This window comes from Saccostrea echinata, unplaced genomic scaffold (assembly GCF_033153115.1).
Source record: "Saccostrea echinata isolate AGI-Se365-2 ecotype Australia unplaced genomic scaffold, CSIRO_AGI_Sech_v1 ptg000062l, whole genome shotgun sequence".
In the NCBI taxonomy this organism is placed as follows: domain Eukaryota; kingdom Metazoa; phylum Mollusca; class Bivalvia; order Ostreida; family Ostreidae; genus Saccostrea; species Saccostrea echinata.
Window position 1 is genome coordinate 3705178 of NW_026889811.1, and position 20284 is coordinate 3725461.

General features: G+C 32.7%; 1 long non-coding RNA gene across 1 annotated transcript; it reads right to left on the reverse strand.

The window, feature by feature from the left end:
• Window positions 1-8492: 8492 nt before the first annotated feature.
• Window positions 8493-13054, reverse strand: LOC133175469 (uncharacterized). The gene is made up of 3 exons (XR_009719291.1): window positions 12680-13054; window positions 10853-11053; window positions 8493-9099 (listed from the first exon to the last, which is right to left on the reverse strand). It is a non-coding gene; the product is annotated as an uncharacterized LOC133175469 (long non-coding RNA).
• Window positions 13055-20284: the final 7230 nt, after the last annotated feature.

Here is a 20284-nt window from a genome sequence, read left to right on the forward strand (position 1 = left end):
TCTCACTAGATGGCATAATAGTTAACCCTGCAAACCTAGTCTATTTTGGTCAAGGGTTTATGAGGAGCGGAGTTGATCAGAAACACTTGACTTGGGAAGATGAAAAATACAGGGTAAAGAAACGTTATCAGCAAATCCTCCTATATCATTGAATAAAATTTAATGAGACTCTCACAGAATATTACATAATACCATTGTGCACCTCCTATTTTACTTTTTGATCGAACACATATTTATCACACATATTTAGGGTTTCCCATAGCTAAACTTGGACACTGCCATTCTTTCTATAATATTGGGGATACCCATCTCTTATCGACAACTCCCCTTTAGCACTAAATACTTTCACAGAATCTTTATTACAAAGTGCTATTTTGCACCTCCTATTTAACATTTTGAGATAGCGGGGGTATTTGTGAGCTCATTGTTTACAGTACCTCTAGTTTCTTTCTCATTTATGCTTTACTCTATAAAAAATCATGGTGTAAGTGGGGAAAACAGTTTTTGTTTTTATTTTTCCAACAAAAATACATTCCAAATCGTAAAAATTCCAAGCTATTGTCTTTCTTTCCCAGTAATTCAAAGTACAAATGTGTGTATTTGTGTACCCTTGTGGCTCAAGTCACAGTTCATACCAAAAGAGTCGCCCTAAAACACATACATGTGTATGATTATGTGTTTTTACTTCTAACTGTTAAGTAAGGGAGATTTTAACTTATGATACTGCTTAATCAGTGCTTGAATCCCCTTTGGTTGTTATTGGTTGACAATTTTATTTAGTTGTGATATGTAATGGTTGACAAATGTGATGTTATGTGTTGATTCTGATTGGTTGATATCTTTTGTAATTTTATTTAGACACTCAGTAGTTGATAAATATATATTGTAATGTTGATTGATCTGTTGTTGATACATCTTATTTGTTGTGATTGGTCAATTAGAAGTTGTTTGTTGATTACTGTACATTCCTTATTTTTCGCGAGTACTTATCGCGTGATGGCTCTTTAACGTCAAAGTACGAGAACAATAATTCATGAGTGGACAGTTGTTCAAGAGAATTTACATGGATTTTAGCACCATAAAAATAAAATCAAGTAATTTTATTTCATGAGTGGTGTTTCTCACAAAATTACGCGATAATTAATTCCTTGCATATACATCGTATTTGGGAATCTGCAGTACTGGTAATCTTCTATAATAGATTTCATTGGTTGATTTGTGCATAAATTGGAAACGGATCTTATTATGAAGTGTGTACTAGTGATTCTTTTTATTCCCAGTTATTCACTGTTTTCATGACTACATAAATGTCTTTATAGCTATTATATAATTATTTCTTATTCATGACAGACCTAGCATTAATTATTTAACAGTATCAAATGAAAATTCTTGATTTATCATTTTCTGCATGTACTTTTATTTTAAGAAAATGAGCATTAACAGTCTACACCTCCCATTTCAAATTTAAAAAATTCAAATGTCTGAAAAGTATTTAAATGCACATTCTACAGAAGTTAAGGTTGAAGAAGTTTTTTGCAAGAAAAATTATTTTTCTTTTTAATGAAAAAAATTTAAAATTTGCAAAAAAAGTAGTATGGAAAGGAATTTAAGCTTGTTTTCCGTTGTTCTTGTCGAATACCTTCAGATAATTATAGTCACATATCATTATTATACCCCACGCAACAAGTTGCGGGGGGTGTAATGTTTTTGACCCGTCCGTCAGTCAGTCAGTCAGTGTGTCAGTCAGTCAGTCCGTCAGTCCTGTTTTTTTTGTCAGCGCAACTCCTCATAAACCGCTGCACAGAATTTAATCAAACTTTGCAGATATTTAGGACACAATGTGTAGATGTGCATATTACCAGGAAATTCCGATTCCTTTATTTTTTCTGGGAATTTCGGCACTTTTCAACTTAGATTTTTGGCCATATCTTGAATATAGAGATGAACAGTTTGTCAGCGCAACTCCTCAAAAACCATTGCACAGAATTTCATCAAACTTTGCAGATATTTAGGACACAATGTGTAGATGTGCATATTACCAGGAAATTTCGATTCCTTTATTTTTTCTGGGAATTTCGGCACTTTTCAACTTAGATTTTTGGCCATATCTTGAATATAGAGATGAACAGTTTGTCAGCGCAACTCCTCAAAAACCATTGCACAGAATTTCATCAAACTTTGCAGATATTTAGGACACAATGTGTAGATGTGCATATTACCAGGAAATTCCGATTCCTTTATTTTTTCTGGGAATTTTGGCACTTTTCATCTTAGATTTTTGGCCATATCTTGAATATAGAGATGAACAGTTTGTCAGCGCAACTCCTCATAAACCGTTGCACAGAATTTCATCAAACTTTGCAGATATTTAGGACACAATGTGTAGATGTGCCTATTACCAGGAAATTCCGATTCCTTTATTTTTCTGGGAATTTTGGCACTCTTCAACTTAGTTTTTTGGCCATATCTTGAATATAGAGATGAACAGTTTGTCAGCGCAACTCCTCATAAACCGTTGCACAGAATTTAGTCAAACTTTGCAGATATTTAGGACACAATGTGTAGATGTGCATATTACCAGGAAATTCCAATTTCTTTATTTTTTCTGGGAATTTCGGCACTTTTCAACTTAGATTTTTGGCCATATCTTGAATATAGAGATGAACAGTTTGTCATCGCAACTCCTCTTAAACCGCTGCACAGAATTTCACCAAACTTTGCAGATATTTAGTACACAGTGTGTAGATGTGCATATTACCAGGAAATTCCGATTCCTTTATTTTTCTGGGAATTTTGGCACTTCAACTTAGATTTTTGGCCATATCTTGAATATAGAGATGAACAGTTTGTTATTGCAACTCCTCTTAAACCGCTGTACAGAATTTGGTAAAACTTTGCAGATATTTAGTACGTAGATGTGCAAATTACCAGGAAATTCCGATTCCATTATTTTTGCCTTAAGAGTTTTGCCTGTTATTGAAGAAACTTTCCAGCTAGGTAATAAGGAAATCCACTGGAATCAGCTTTTGTAATGAAATTTTATGTGAAATGTTTTATGACCTTAAAAGAACCCTATTGATTTTGAGATCAAAATATTAATGATTTAACACACACACAAAATCTTGGATAGTTCTCAACCCCCCCCCCCCCCCCCCCCCCCAAATTGGTGCTTTGGCTTAAATAATTTCTTAAGTACAGTATATAAACAAATTCATATGACTACATCATAATTTTGTTTCCATCAATTATTTAAATGTGTAAATTATCATGTGTTGGACATGGACTTACACTCATTAACAAATCGAAATCACTGAGGAATTTAAATAACAGTTTGTCAGCATAACTCCTGCACTGAATTTCCTGAAACTTTAGGTATTTCAGACATAATGTATAGATCTGTATATTACCAAGAAATTTTGATTCCATTATTTATCTAGAAACTTCAGCCGAATTAAATTTGTAACATACAAAGATTTGAATGTCCTTATATGCAAGAAGTTTTGATGTGATGATTTTTTGCAAGTAATGCCCCTTTTTGAATTATTATACTGTGTATTTAAAATGCACTGTGCCATTCATTACGTGTTGCATTGTTGAGTTTTGGGGGAGCGTGGGGTATGTGAGCTTGCTCACTTTTTCTTTCATTTGGTAATGTCAGTAGGCCAATCTTGGATTACTTCCCATGTCAGAACTCTTCAGAAAAGAGAATAGGAAAGGTTAAGGCCAAGGGGGCAATGGAAATTATAAGTTTATAAGAAAATAATTGTATCATGATTGAAAGTGGAGAATTACTCTAAACATTTTCAGAAAATATTTTTGTGTGGATTAAATAGAATTAAATTAAGAAGTAAATTAATCACATTTATATGTTTCAAAGTAATTCTTGAGGCATTTTTTGTAATTTTATAAATAAACAAAGAAAAAAATATTTCGATACCTTCTTTTTAACATAGAATTCCTTTTGTGTGTAGCAAAATAAACAGGGGCAGATAATTCTTATCTACAAGTTTACTACAAATAATCCAGAGAGTTCCAATTGTCAACATAAATTCAAGGCAAGAAAAAACATTGAGAAAATGAGTTGAATTTTCATCTTTATATGGATTATTTTTTAGGGTAAAAGGCATATTCAAGCTCAAAAGAGTTGTTATGTTAAATTTGGTACTTATTTTCAGTGCAACTCCTTTAATTTGTATTCTTCAAAATGGTTTGAAGTTTATCTACTCCGATTTGCTAATTAGTGCAACTACATGGGATGTATGATGAAAGTTTGTCCTTAGACACAGTTAGTTTATTCTGTGAACTACTATGTAGAATTTGAAAGTTGTGCTAACTCTACATTACTGTATATTTTGTTATGTAATTGAATTTTAATGATTTTAGCATTATTTTATAAATTAGTGAAAAAAAAAAATAGTCAAGCCTCTTTATCTCCAACTTGACAGGACCAAGATGAATCATTGAGATGTATTCAATTCAAGATAAGGAGGGTAAAAACATAAAGAAATAAGTTGTTCAGGCACTGCCAAGGCACTTTGACATATCCCTGGTATTCAATATATATTACTATGTTAATATTATCTAACTTACAAAAATAGAGTAATGCAAAAGTTAAGTGATTAACAGTAGAGGAGATTTTATCTTGCGCTAATATAACAACTGACTGAATATTAACAAAAGTAACAAATGTATAATAAAACACAGAAAAATTCATGACATTAACTTCATCAAAACCTTTTAGCAAGTAGGAACAGTGGAGGAGTTTATTTATAATAACAATGTCAAGTGGTCGTTTACGATACTTTGATAACAATTAATATCATGTGGTCATTTGTCATACTTGTAATATATTTTTCACAAATTTGCCAGAATTTAACTCCATATGCACCTAACTGCTAAAGAAGTGGAACATTTTTCTATTTCATGTTCTTCAAGTTTCTTTTTCAGAAAAGATTTCAAGGTTAGCCAATGTGGGTATAAATTAAAATTTCCTCCTAAAGAAATTACAAAAAAAAAAAAAGAAGTTAATAACGCTTTCATTTATGGGCATTTTTTAAGCCTATTCAAATGTATCTTTTAATTATTCCTGATTTTTTATTAATTATTCCTGATTAATCTGTACTGTTTGTAATTATGATTTAACAATGACGCAGACCTCAGTGTGACTAGGTCACAATCAGGTCTAATTAAGATACAGTTTTATCATGTATTGCTCAATGTACACTCTTCTCTGTGTGGATTATACCAGATGTACAACTGATTTTCTACAGAAGTGTGTAGAGGCGCTTTTTCCTCTTTAAATTCAGATATATTTATAATGAATTTTTAAGATTTCATTGTATATTGATATTTTCACTGGATGTACATGTTTGTTCAGAAATTAAGAAATTTGTTAAATAAAGAGAACTTACAGCTTGTTAAGTAGACAATCAGAAAGGAATGATACCACTGATCTTTCATTGATTAATTGGATTCCAGTTTACTTACAATATTGTCTTGATGAATTGTTGTTTTGAATGCCTGTCGTTAATATAAATATGTTATACAACTGTTTATTGTTTATTTTTTGTGAAAATTTCGTCCCTCACTGGACTTGCATGAAGAATTCCAGTGGGCCCTTCTATTAATAATAATATGATCAACATATATACTGTTCCATTGATTACTGAAAGAGGGTAATTTTGGTGTAGATTTTTCATACCACATTTAAAAGTCCAGAGAAGGTGAAAAACCACTCTTCAATAGATTAAGCAATGCTGTGTTGCAACAATGCTGTCATAGTGTCATTATTAGTTCTGGCTTAAGGGAGTATGGTACTGACAAGTCCTAATTTCAGAGTAATTAAAACTCTAAAACATCCACATAAAATGAAAGAAGTACCTTTATATATTTCATAAAATATTATAAGAAAAGGTTCTAGTGAGTAAATCAAAAATTATGACGCACTAAAATAAGGGGGGTAACTCTGTATGATAAAGTGATATTTTTATAACCAATTTTTAAAAAATTGAGAACAACAATAAAAACAACATAAAAATATTTTTTGAAAACGATGTCATCCACAATATTGAAATTTTAATTTCAAAACAAAATAGTGCAAGAAAAAAGCCAAAAAGACAAATTAATTTTGATTCATTTATATCATGACAATTTATTGGGAAAATGGGTTCATGTATATGTACAACGTATTTTTTAATAATGAAAGAATAATTAAAAGTTTGATATCTTATGCTATATTAATAGTGATTTGCTTGCTTTACAAATTGCTAATAAAAAATTATAATGTTAGTGTGTAGTTTTGGAGTAATGTGCTCCCGAATTTCCTGACCCGAATTTCCTCTGCTCAAAAAGCTGTTATAAAATGTTAAAATAATGAGATTGCAATTTATTTACTTGCTTATAGTTTCTAACTCTCCTGATTTTGTCGTTTTAAACTCAAATTTTTATTATAGTTATTATTTTTCTCTTGTGACACGGCGGGCAATGCTTTTCACCAGATTTTTTCCGAACAATCCGAAAATCTTCCGATTTCCCGGTTTGGTTTTGTACATTATCGTGTACATGTCACTTCCAGTTTGCAACTCGTATACAAAATGCCGAATCGGAATCAAAGTTGAAAGTAGACTTGGAGGAGGTGTTTACAATTATCTATGAATTGTTTTGAACAAAAACAAAAATAGAATTTGAAACTCCGGCTTGTAATTTCTAACGTTTTAGTGGAACGGATGAAATAAAGTGAATTGACGAAGACAGAATGCTCGAGGCTTATTGTACATTCGTTCTATGTCTCCATGTTTAATTTTAATTAATAATAAATTTGTCTTGAATGAATATTTTCCATCTTGAGCAATATTGAAAGATTAGATATGATTCAGTAACTATTAACTAACCAGCTATTAAACCGAGGTCCGTAGAATGCGGGGGGGGGGGGGGGGGTCTGAGTAAAGTATATTGTTGTAAATTTTTCCTTAGATGCTAGTCTCCAATGTCGAGCACTAGCAAATTCCAGGATTTGGATAGTGAAATTAGGTGTTTTTTTTATATTTGCTTGTCAGATTTTTGAGAAATATTGCCCCCTTTTTTGGTCTTTTTTTCCTTTATCAGATTTTTTTTGGGAAGTTGTCTCCCCCCCCCCCTTTTTTTGAAATTGTTGCTACAAGTCTGACTAAACCATCATACATGCTGTTGAAGCTAGGTAAAATAGTGACACCACCACAATATACTACACTGTACTTTGCTATGCATGTGTACAATATGGTGTAGAGTAACAGCAATATTTAACAAAATCAGATAAAATTTTAAGAGCTAAAACCACAAAGTACAAAAATAGTCCTTCACTAAAATAGATGAACTTATGTTTTATAATTTGAAGGGTTTTAAACTATTTATCTTAAATATCTTTTTCTAGTTTTCTTTTTATGGTTAAAATAACCTTTGTTTCTCTAATAATAAGTATCATAAGTTTACAAGTCAAGCAGTAGGCTTGTAGCAACGGTTCCAAAAGTGGGGGGGGGGGCACCTTCCCCCAAAAAAATCTGTCAAGCAAAAAAAAAAAAAAACTAAACTCACCAAAAATAGGGGAAGGGCAACTTCCCAAAATAATCTGATGGGCAAAAAAAAAAAAGAAACCAAACTTATCAAATGTCCATTTTGTGGAAATTGACAGTGCTTGACCTTGTAGCAACGGGGAGGGGGGCAATCACTATAGCAAACTACTATACTCGGAAAAAGTAGGTCCCCCCAGCATTCTACGGGCTTGAGCAGCTTTGTAATACTGCACCTGACATAACTCTCACACACTGACAGGAGCTTATAAATGAAGATAAAAACTTACAGTACATAACGTGAGGCAGCTTATTACCTCCTCAATGTAACCATATGCATGAGGGACGGGAGATTATTAATACAAGAAAGTTGTAGGAGATTATACATTCATGACATTGGGTCAGATTATGACACAGATTTGAGTCATAAGCAATTTTTGTGTCAAGTATCAACTACCAATTAGCCTCCATTTGAGAGTAATAGACCAGGTACAAATAACACACCTTTTCTGCCAGAAGCCTTGAACTTGCTGGAATGACCTTGAGTCAAGGTCAGTTACTCAATACATACATGTAACCTTAGGTTATATGCAATATTTACGATCAGTATGAGCATCTCATGTTCTCCATACAAAATACAGGAATTCAATGTTTTTCTTAAAATGACATTTAACTTGATCAAAGGATCTTGAGTCAAGGTCATGGCACGCATTTGGGTCATTAGCAGTCCTTGTGTGTCATTTTCATCATTTTTCCAATGGAAAACCTGGTTAAAAATAAGGAACATGAATTTCCCAGGTTCTACTCTTTTTTTTAACATGCAGTGTATTTAGCATTTGTTCATACAATGATAAGGTAATGAAATAATTTTTATAATGAAATGTATTTAATATTGCAAAATTCATGAGAATCAAAATATATTAACATATTGAAAACTTATTTGCTCTATCTACAATTAAAAAGAAAAGAAAAATAATTTGTTATTTGACCAAATTTGAATTAATGAAAACTTATTACATTTAGTACCAAACACTGACATTGTATCTAAAAATGATGCTACAGACATGGCAAATTCTGATAACACCAATAATGTATCCACAACTGATGTCATGGACATTTCAAACAGACTGAAGATATATGACTCTTTTCATATAAAACTCTGGGGTCTTTCAACTGAAAAAGTCTACATTCTGAGATAGAATCCACTTTACTTTTTATAACGAGTCACACACAGTTTTCAATTCACATCTTCCATCAATAACTCCATATCGAATTTGTTGGCAATGCCAGTTTTAAACTGCATTCGATTAATACTGGGACATCATAGGAAATGATAGTGTATCCAGTGACTACACTTTTCTTGTCGTTACTCAAAACTTTAGTCTAATTCTGATTGTTACAAGAGAAACTTCTATGTTCACTTGTTATTGTACACCTTCATTCCATTTATTTTTAGACCTGGAATTTTGTCTGCCTGTTTATTGATTGTTCTTTGTGGAAAAAGTTGAAAACTTTTCTCGTCTCATTGCTTATATGATCATGATGTTCCCGATCTCTGTAAGAAACAATAATCTTGTTTTAGTTATTAGTGCAGGTGATAAAATAATTTTCATTTTAATAACAATCAAATGATCTTGTCCACCTGATCTAGTCAATACAGGCCTACAGAATGGTTGTGTGTGTTGGGGGGGTGGGGGTCTGTCCTCCTAACTTTTTTCTGAGAATAGTATTTGGCTATAGAGTAAATTTTCATTAAGATGTCAGTTGCACCCCCCTTTTTTTTTTACTAGAGGTCTGCATCAATAAACTTGTTACATGTATATGGGCAGTTAGTGATTTCACATACCTAAACCTGTTGGCTTTATTTCAAACATGAAATGTTTAATAAGTTAATAACTATGAAACATACAAGTTGTATGTCCCTATGATACTATAAATAAACAATAATTAAGTATGTTTGTATTTATGTATAATTCATAATATTTAATGTCAAACCTAATATACCAGTTAGTATTCATCAAACAGTTACAATTCTTGCATATGGTTAGTGATGGGAAATTGGGATTTTTTTCATAATTGATTATTGGAATAATGGGATGCACTATAATTGAAAAAAAAATTGATTAATTTCAAATATTATATTTCTTCAATTTCAAATCTAGAATAAATTGTTTAGAAATTCTGGAGTGATTTCCAAAATACATTTTTGAAATAGTTTGTATCATTGGATTCATTTATTAGATTATTATTTAGGATTTAGTTAAATTCAAAGAAGAATGAATCAAAAATTAAAGGAATAATTTGCATTTAACTAATATTTTGAGTAATCGATTATCTATAATCAGGGACCATTTCGATTAGATAATTGATCTAATCGATTAATCATTACATCACTACATATGGTACTTTCAACTTTATCTAAAACTTGTCATGGGTATCAACTATGATATACATGTATTTGTCTAAAAGTGACACATAGGTCTGATTGACTGATTACATGTATTTTTACGTTTTTCTTCATACTGTAATATATCACTACATGTATAAAATACAATTTACTTGCTTACTAATTGTGAAATCTAGCCAATTATCAAAGAAAATAATCTAGTAAGTAAAGCCAAGGAAAATGATTGGTTAAACCTGCTTTGTTTCCACTTTTATCATGTTCATGCTTGAAAAATTGTCCAGTCTATGCAAAAGTTTTTTGGATCACACAGGACATTGGGTCCTGTGTAATCAATGAACACAAAGGACCGAATCAATTTTTGTTGGACCAAAAAACCTAATGTAAAAAAGTGAAAAACATGAAAATGCAGAGTAGTAAGCCTAACACCTTTTCTTTTACAAGGGATTGCTCCCGCATAGTACTGTAGATGGTCCATACGGTTTTAATCACCTTCATTTACGTATTTGGATTTGTGAGAAATTTTTTACTTATAACGAACATTTACATGACTCCCCATCAAAATAATAATGCTCAAAACTGGACATAGACACATCGGACATTCTGGTCCGGTGTAAAAAATGACGCATCGGACCAGAGGCACTACACATCGGTCAGGTCTGACGGTCCGATGTCTTTTGCATAGATTGGAAGTCAAAGAAATAGTGTTTTATTTATGGTGGACATTTTTTTATACATGCTATTATTGGGGAATTTAAAATGAATATTCATATTTTTCTTGAAAAAGCATTTTTAAAAAAATTGGGGTCAGCTGCAAAATAGGGTGGGTTCACTGGGTTGTGAAAGTGGAAATAATTTTGCCTAACAACACCACAGCCTAACATTTTGACAAATGTAAATGTACCTTAATGGTAGCTGATGATCCATAAGTTAGGATATCCACAGCATGAAAGAGCTGCTGAAATGGCATGGACATTTTAGAGCATCTGTCATATCACCCCCAGTTCCATAACCCTCCTTCCAAGTTTCCAGATAGCAGATATTTAGGGTTCCAGATCCTGTTCCATCTCAACTTCATGTTCAATGTCCACAATATTAGGGATACCTATTCAAATAATATACATGTACTACTAAATCTATATAGCTGAGATTTCTTCCCTATCACTGCATATATGTAAATGTAGATGCAGTATAAACAAAACAAGTGTTTTATTTTATTTTCATATTGTGTGGTCTAGATGATTATGATTGAGTTTCACATACTCTATAATATGTATTGATGCTTTTAGCTTTCATGAACTTAGAAGAAAATTCAATTAAAAAAATGATTATAGTCAAAATTGCAATTCAGACACTCTACCATCAACATAACTTGGAAATTAATAAGGAAAGAAATAATCTTAATAAAAAGAAAAGTCCTGTTTTAGGCCAAAGAATTTAGTGGTAAGTATTATTTGTGTTGTAGTGTAGTGAATTTTTTATCTAGTATGTTTTGGAAGAAAATTGTCTAGACAGTGTCGAACACCTTGCATCTGGTTACCTTCAAATTTCATTGAGTTATAACTGTGTCTCATATGACTTAACATTTATAATAAATTGTTGTTTCTTTTAATATATTTTCTATGTTTGCTAAATTTAAAAGCATCAATACATACATGTAGACATGATAGAGTACATGAAATTCGAAACGTTTTTCCAAAATCAAGCGCACCTGAATAACATCTATAAATTTTTGAATTTTTATTGATTCACCAACATTCCGGAATGCAATCATGTCACACAATATAAAAATAAATTGCAAAACAGAATTGTGTATAAATCATGTAAATTACCCCCTCATGTGTGCACTGGTAACCAGTGGTATTGTTTTTATTATAATATAGTGTAGTGCTCTTTATCACTTTTTTGAATCTATATTGTAAACAACAACTAACTAAAGGAAGAATATAACAATTTTTAATCACAAAATCTCTGCTTTTTTTTGAAAAAAACTTTAACATGAATCGTCACGAATTTATAAATACAAATACAAATATTTTATTGGCACAAACACAATTACAGTAATTGGTAAAGGCCCATACAGAACACATTAATAAGTATAATAATACAGTAGAACACAACTAGAATACAAACAATTGGTGTAGCAAATAATGTAGTGTACTCATCAGATACTAGGTGATTCATAACAATGTAGTTACTCATTTATAGCTAGAACATTTTTTCTAATATCAGATATTTGACATAAAAATGAAGATAATATTTTAAGAACCCTTTTACACCTGGTTTTCATCAATGATTTTAACAAATTGTCATTATTATGGATTGTTTGGTTGAAATTAGGGAAAGTAGATAATTTTGTTTTGAATATTTTTCTCTGTGCTTCATATTTCGGACAGAGCAAAATGAAATGTTTTTCATCCTCAATATCAAGGTTTTGACAAACTTTACACAACCTATCATTTTTATTAATTTCAACATATCTACCTTTTTCAATTTCTAAATTATGTGCACTTAACCTAATTTTTGCTAAAAATGATCTATCATGCAGTGTATAATGTTGTGAGTTCACTCATGCCCCCAATTCAGAAAAAAGTACCCAGTTCACTCATATATATATATATATAAATATATATATATCTTATCTAATACCGGCATTTAGCTGAGCCACAATCACTTTTACTGAATTTCTGAGGTAATGTTAGTTAAATGGTGTCAAATACTAGAGACAAACCTGGGCAGATCGTTTTTGCTAGGCTAGAGTTGTCATGCGTTTGTGATTCGAATGATGGGTTTAATCTTTGCACAGTAATTTTCAGTCAGACGCAGCTCACCATCGCCTTTCTTGAGTCAACGAAGCCTTGCTGTGCCGCTGAATAGATTTGGTTGACGAAAATCCTCGTTTTCTCCGCATTTCATTCTTTTCGAAACATCCGCTTTGTTTACATTACCGAAAAGTAAGATAAGTCGTAAAATTACCTCGACTTGTTGTTAGTTTGAATCCAATGAAATTTTAGTCACATTTTATATGATTTTATATCAAGTATATCTTTAAAATAAGTTGCATTGTAAATTTTATTTCCAACTCTACTAAAGAGATGAACGACATACGATTCATTTACGTCATTCGGAGTTGCGCGGTGGATTCAAAATCGTCACTACCATACGTCCTTAAAGACCTAATGCTATGGCCATTTGTGCACTGTGTGTGACAACTTTTTGGAATGTGGGCCATATCTCGAGAGAGCCTTGACCATCTTTATCAAATCTGTCGCATTTATCCTTGGCCCAAGGACTCTCATTTAAGTAGAGGTGTGATATAAACAAGGGGAGATGATTAGGGAAATTAAAAACAAAAGTAATGGTTACCAAAAATTTCCTCAAGGCAAGCAAGGCAGATTGTCACCAACTTACACGTAAGGATGTAGATAATGTAGGTTCAATCACTGTAGGACAAAGGATGTAGTCTCCAAGGACCATTCAAAATTAACCTAAAATGACATTTTGTTCATACTGCTGGAATCAAACCTTGTCAGTTCATAGATTTTATGACCTGAGGGTATACTGACCTTAAAGTAGGTCACAGTGACTTACTTTTTAGCTCTACTGATCAGAGACCAGAAGAGCTTATGCGATAGTAAGGTGTCCGTCGTCCGTCTGTCTGTCTCTATGCAAATGTGTCTGCTCAATATCTTTCTTACAGAGGAACATTAGAATCTACTACTTCACACAAAGATTGTTCATGACCTGAGGGTGTGTCATGACTTTGACCCAAGGTCATTTGGGCAAGTTCAAGGTCACTGAAAGAAAAAGTTCATAATTTGTGTCCATTCCATATCTTCTTATGGATAAACTTGGTGAGTTCCCATTTTACACAAAGATTGTCCATGACCTGCGGATGTGTCATGACTTTGACCCAAGGTCATTTGGGCAAGTTCAAGGTCACTGAAAGAAAAAGTTCATAATTCGTGTCCAGTCCATATCTTTCTTATGGATAAACTTGGTGAGTTTCCATTTTACACAAAGATTGCTTATGACCAGAGGGTGTGTCATGACCTTGACTTAAGGTCATTTGGGCAAGTTCAAGGTCACTGACAGAAAAAGTTCATAATTTGTGTCCGGTCTTTATCTTTCTTATGGAGAATAATGTTGGGAGTTTCCACTTCACACAAAGAATGCTTATGACCTGAGGATGTGTCATGATCTTGACCTATAAATGTGATAAAAAAAAATGTTATTATAAGTATTGATGTTTTATTAGGCTGTGCCTTAGTTTCATTCATTAAAAAAATAAAATGAGCAATTACCAGTAAATTTTCAATCTAAATATATAAACAAATTTTGACCATAAATCTATTGATAAGTAAAAAATGATTGATGTAATTTCACAATGATGTCATAAGTGGTAGATGTGTTCAACACATTTTATTAGGGCCCCGCTCTGCGGGCGCCCTATAGTGATCAGTCTGCCCGTCTGTCTGTAAAATATTTTTCAAAGCGCTACTCCTCCTACAGTTTTGGTCTAATTTCAATATAACTTGGCACAAAAGTAGACTACACTAGGATACATAATTCTATTTATCAGTTTTTGATTTTGATGAAAAATAACATGGCTCACAGTTAGACTACACTACGATACATAATTCTCTATATCAGCTTTTTATTTCGATGAACGGTGTTGCTGTGGTTTACTAAAAATAGAAATTTTTGTGAAATACTTTAAAAAACTACTCCTCCTACAGTTTTGGTCTAATTTCAATATAATTTGGCACAAAAGTAGACTACACTAGGATACATAATTCTACTTATCAGTTTTTGATTTTTGATGAACGGTGTTGCCAAGGTTACTATAAATAGATATTTCTGTGAAATACTTTCAAAATGTTTCTCCTCCTACAGTTTTGGTCTGATTTCAAAATAACTTGGCACACAAGTAGACTACACTAAGATACATAATTCTTTATATCAGTTTTTGATTTTGATGAACGGTGTTGCCATGGTTACTAAAAATAGAAATTTTTGTGAAATACTTTCAAAATGCTACTCCTCCTACAGTTCTGGTCTGATTTCATTATAATTTGGCTCACTGAGTTAGACTACACTAAGATGTATAATTCTATATATTGGTTTTGATTTCAATGAACAGTGTTGCTACTATATAAATAGCATGGTTATCAGTACTGCCATTATGTTAATAAAATTGAGCTGCTACTGTATAATAAATAGCATGGTATGGTACGTATAATTCAAATAGGAATATAATCTTTAATTTACTCCTTCTTCCCTATTGGGATTCTGAGTAATGAAGTTTCTCACAAGAAATGTTTCAATGACATAATTATTCAATCTTCTGTGAACAGAGATGAAGGTATATTTAAGAAATGAATTTAATTTTTGAAGATTCATGAGGACATGAACTACGACGCTTCACGCCGGCATATTTCATGAAGCGCATTAGCGCTTCATGATAAATATGCCGGCGTGAAGCGTCGTAGTTCATGTACCTCATGAATTTTCAAAAATTAATTTCATTTCTTATATTTACATTTTTTTTCTGATGAGTTTCCACAAATTACGCCATTCAACTATTATTTTTAAAGCAAAACAGTTTGAACTATAGTTTTGACGTCATGTACAGTATTATGACGCAACAATGGATATATTCATGCTCATCCATGGTAGTTCATGAGAAAATGAACAGCCTTCTAATTTGCAAAGAATCTTAAGGAAAAATATTTGGAAATGTAAATATATATATTTAAGGAATGTTTTAAAGTTTTGTGTAAGTTATTGGTGTGTAAATCACACAGACTTGTCACGTAGGCATAGTAGCGGGCTTCATGAAATATGCCTACGTGACAAGTCTGTGTGATTTACACACCAATAATTCACACTAAACTTAAAAACATTGTTTGAATTTCTCGCTGCCCTATATCGTCACATTTTTATTAACGTCTCTGTAGCCTCATTGTGACGTCACTTTAGTGCGAGTTTCTCTGTGTATATTTCTACGTGTGAGTATACACAAAAATGGCTTTCAAATCAATTTCACAGTTGGCTTAGGAGAAAAGCACAGCAATATATATATATATATATATATATATATATATATATATATATATATATATATATATATATATATATATATATATATATATATAATGAAAATAATTAAATTGAAAAACATGAAGAAATTAACACAGTACAGCATTAGACCCTTCATTTACAATCTTCAGATGGTAGTTGGTAAGGCAAGTAATTTAATTTTAAACTTTATGCAAATGTTACTTCCGGTTTTATATGGATTTTTGCAAGCTTGTCCGATACTATATGGATTTTCAGACTGGTCCTTGATATTAGGTATTGTTATCTCACCCGTATTGCACAGTGTAGATTCCTTTTTAGCTCACCTGAGCCGAAGGCTCAAGTGAGCTTTTCTGATCACATTTTGTCTGTCGTCCGTCTGTCCGTCCGTCTGTCTGTAAACTTTTCACATTTTCGACTTCTTCTCAAGAACCACTGGGCCAATTTCAACCAAACTTGCCACAAAGTATCCTTGGGTGAAGGGGATTCAAGTTTGTTCAAATGAAGGGCCACGCCCTCTTTCAAGGGGAGATAATAAGAATTAGTGAAAAATTAATAGCATCTTTTAAAAATCTTCTTCTCAAGAACCACAAAGCCAGGGAAGATGAAACTCATGTGGAAGCATCCTCAGGTAGTGTAGATTCAAGTTTGTTCAAATCATGACCCCCGGGGGTAGGGTGGGGCCACAATGGAGGATCAAAGTTTTACATAGAAATATATGGGGAAAAACCTTTAAAAATCTTCTTCTCAAGAACAGCAAAGCCATGATGAGTCATATTTATATGGAAGCATCCTCAGATAGTGTAGATTCAAGTTTGTTCAAATCATGACCCCCGGGGGTAGGGCGGGGCCATAATGGAGGATCAAAGTTTTACATAGAAATATATGGGAAAAACCTTTAAAAATCTTCTCCTCAAGAACAGCAAAGCCATGATGAGTCATATTTATATGGAAGCATCCTCAGGTAGTGTAGATTCAAGTTTGTTCAAATTATGACCCCGGGGGGTAGGGCGGGGCCCCAAAGGAGGATCAAAGTTTTACATAGAAATATATGGGAAAAACCTTTAAAAATCTTCTTCTCAAGAACAGCAAAGCCATGATTGGTCATATTTATATGGAAGCATCCTCAGGTAGTGTAAATTCAAGTTTGTTCAAATCATGACCCCCGGGGGTAGGGCGGGGCCACAATGGAGGATCAAAGTTTTACATAGAAATATATAGGAAAAATCTTTAAAAATCTTGTTCTCAATAACAGCAAAGCCCTAATTGATCATATTGATATGGAAGCATCCTAAGGTAGTATAGATTTAAGTATGTCCAAATCATGACCCCTGGGGGTAGGGTGGGGCCCCAAAGGAGGATAAAAGTTTTACATAGAGATATATAGGAAAAATCTTTAAAAATCTTCTTCTCAAGAACAGCAAAGCCCTGATTGATCATATTTATGTGGAAGTATACTCAGGTAGTGTAGATTCAAGTTTGTTCAAATGTTGCCCCCCCTGGGGTTGGGTGGGGCCACAATGGAGGATCAAAGTCTGAAATAGAAATATATAGGAAGATTTCTTCTGATGAAGAACTGCAAAGCCATGATTAGTCATTTTGATATGGAAGCATCATCAGGTAGTGTAAATTCAATTTTGTTCAAATGATGACCCCCGAGGGTAGGGTGGGGCCCAATAGGGGGATAGAAAGTTTTACATAAGAACACATAGAAAAAATATTTCTTCTGAAGAACAGAAAAGCTATGTTTAGTCATATTGATATGGAAGCATCTTCAGGTAGTGTAGATTCAAGTTTGTTCAAATGATGACCCCCGAGAGTAGGACGGGGCCACAATGGAGGATCGAATGTTACATAAGAACATATAGAAAAAATATTTCTTCTCAAGAACAGAAAAGCTATGTTTAGTCATATTGATATGGAAGCATCCTCAGGTAGTGTAGATTCCAGTTTGTTCAAATGATGACCCCTGGGATAGGGAGGAGCCACAAGGGGGGATCAAATTTTTACAAAGGAATATATCAGAATTTTTTTTTAAAATCTTCTCAAGTACAACAAAGCCATTTGTTATTTTGACATGGAAGCATCATCAGGTAGTTTAAAATTCAAGCCCCCCCCCCCCCCCCGGAATCTTTTCAGTACTGAACTGATTTGTGCTTTTGCCTATCCACTGTGCTCAGGTGAGCGATGTGGCCCATGGGCCTCTTGTATTTACTACTAAATTAATCATATATATGTTTATTATAAATAAGACACTAAAACGCAAACTCTTTTAAATCTTACTATTTATTTAATTTCAATATTCATTAAAAAAAAACCTCTGCAAGATAGATACAAAATTGTAATTATTAAACAATATTTCAATTTCATAAAAAATCACTTTAACTATTTTTGAAAATATTCTGTATACTCACAGTACATGTACTCTTAGGCCATCTTTAAAAAAATGTTTCTTTGCCCTCTCCCAACTTGGCTAAAAATGGCCATACTCAAAACTTTTTCGAACCTCTTGGAAATGATTTTTTTCCCTTTTATTCCTATATTTTCTCATCCCATCAATATGTATGTTGAAATTTTCTGGGACAATTTTTTTTTACCGAATGACCCAATTTTCTTTTAACCTGAGAGTTGGGAGAGGGCAAACAAACATTATTTCAAAGATTGCCTAATGCATTACATTTTGTGGTGAAAATATACAGTGATGTGCTACAAGGACTCTTGTATGAATGTCTATTATAGTCCCCCCCCCCCCCAAAAAAAAAAAGAAAAGAAAAGAAAAAAAAAATAGGCAATTAAAAGATGACCAATTGTAACTTTCTAAGCCTTTTCAAAATAGAACAGAACAATGTATGAATTTTAGGTTCAACTCTTCACTATTAACTTTTGATATTTTCTTAGTTGTTTGTAAATCCCAGCAACTGTATATCCATGTAAAAATCTTCCAAAAACACTTGTTTCCTCCTTTAGGGCTGCCATTTTGTTTGTTGTTATAACTTGGCCATGCTTTTTTTCATCTTCTATATAGTAATGAAAGGGTCACATGCATTTTTTATAAAAGAATTCCTGACAATTGGGATTCAGGACTTTACAGCAGTAGGTCAAAATTTACCCCTACTTTCACATAAGTTAAAAGTGGATATAATAAGCTAATTCAGAGAATTTGTATCCCCCCTTAAGATAAAAAGAAGAGGGTGGAAGAACTGGATGCTGTTATGCAGATGGTTCAACCTTGATCTTACAGCTTTTGGCCTGAGAGTCAATAGAAGTCTTTTTTAAAGTTTAAAAAATTCATGACCAAAAGTATCATTGCAAAAGCTTACAGAAAAACTAAAATAATCATCTGAAAACTATATATGCAGGTTATATTCTGATCCTGACTTTGACCTTAAAATCAATATTTTTTAAGGCCATGGGGAACTTTTATTCAAATTTCATTGCAAAATCTAAAAGGCCTCTTAAGATATAGTTTGGGAAAAAAGTGTTACACAGTTAAAATGTATGAATTTATGACCTTGACCTCTGACATTTTGACCTCAAAATCAACAGGGTTTTTCTTCAGGCCATAGGGAGTTGTGATATTAAATTTTATGGAAGGAAGCTCAAAGAAAACTAAAATTATTATCTGGAAAAAAATATTTGCAGTGTATGAATTTATGGTCCTTATGTCATAAGGAGTTGTGGAATAACATTTCATTGCAAAAGCTCAAAGGCTTTTGGAGATATCGCCCAGAAAACGAAGTGTTACATACAAACAGAATGTATGAATTAACGACCTTGACCTCAAAATCAATAAGGGTCTTCTTTAGGCCATAGGGAGTCATTGCAAAAGCTTAGAGGCTTCTCGAGATAGTATACGGAAATGAAAGTGTTATGGACAGACAGCATGACAGACAGATGGACAGACAGACAGACTCAAATTAATATCTCAGTATTTCAGTGAAAGTGGGGAACAAAAAGTCAACTGCTAAATCCCTAACATTTTAACCTAACAAAGTATTCATTAGATGCACCATATAAGTTTGGTTTGGATATATCAGTCATCTTTTGATAAACTTGGAGTAGACCTGAATGCTGTTCTTAACCAGAGTGTAGCATGAAATATAGGTCAGATGCAGTATCCCAGTATAGGGTATCAGTACAGGTCAGTTCAGTTTGGACATTTAGTGATATAATCTGTAAATAAAGCTTCCAGCTGAAGTTACTATCATGCCTACAGACAGGCAAACAAATGGACAAATGGACACATTGACTCAAG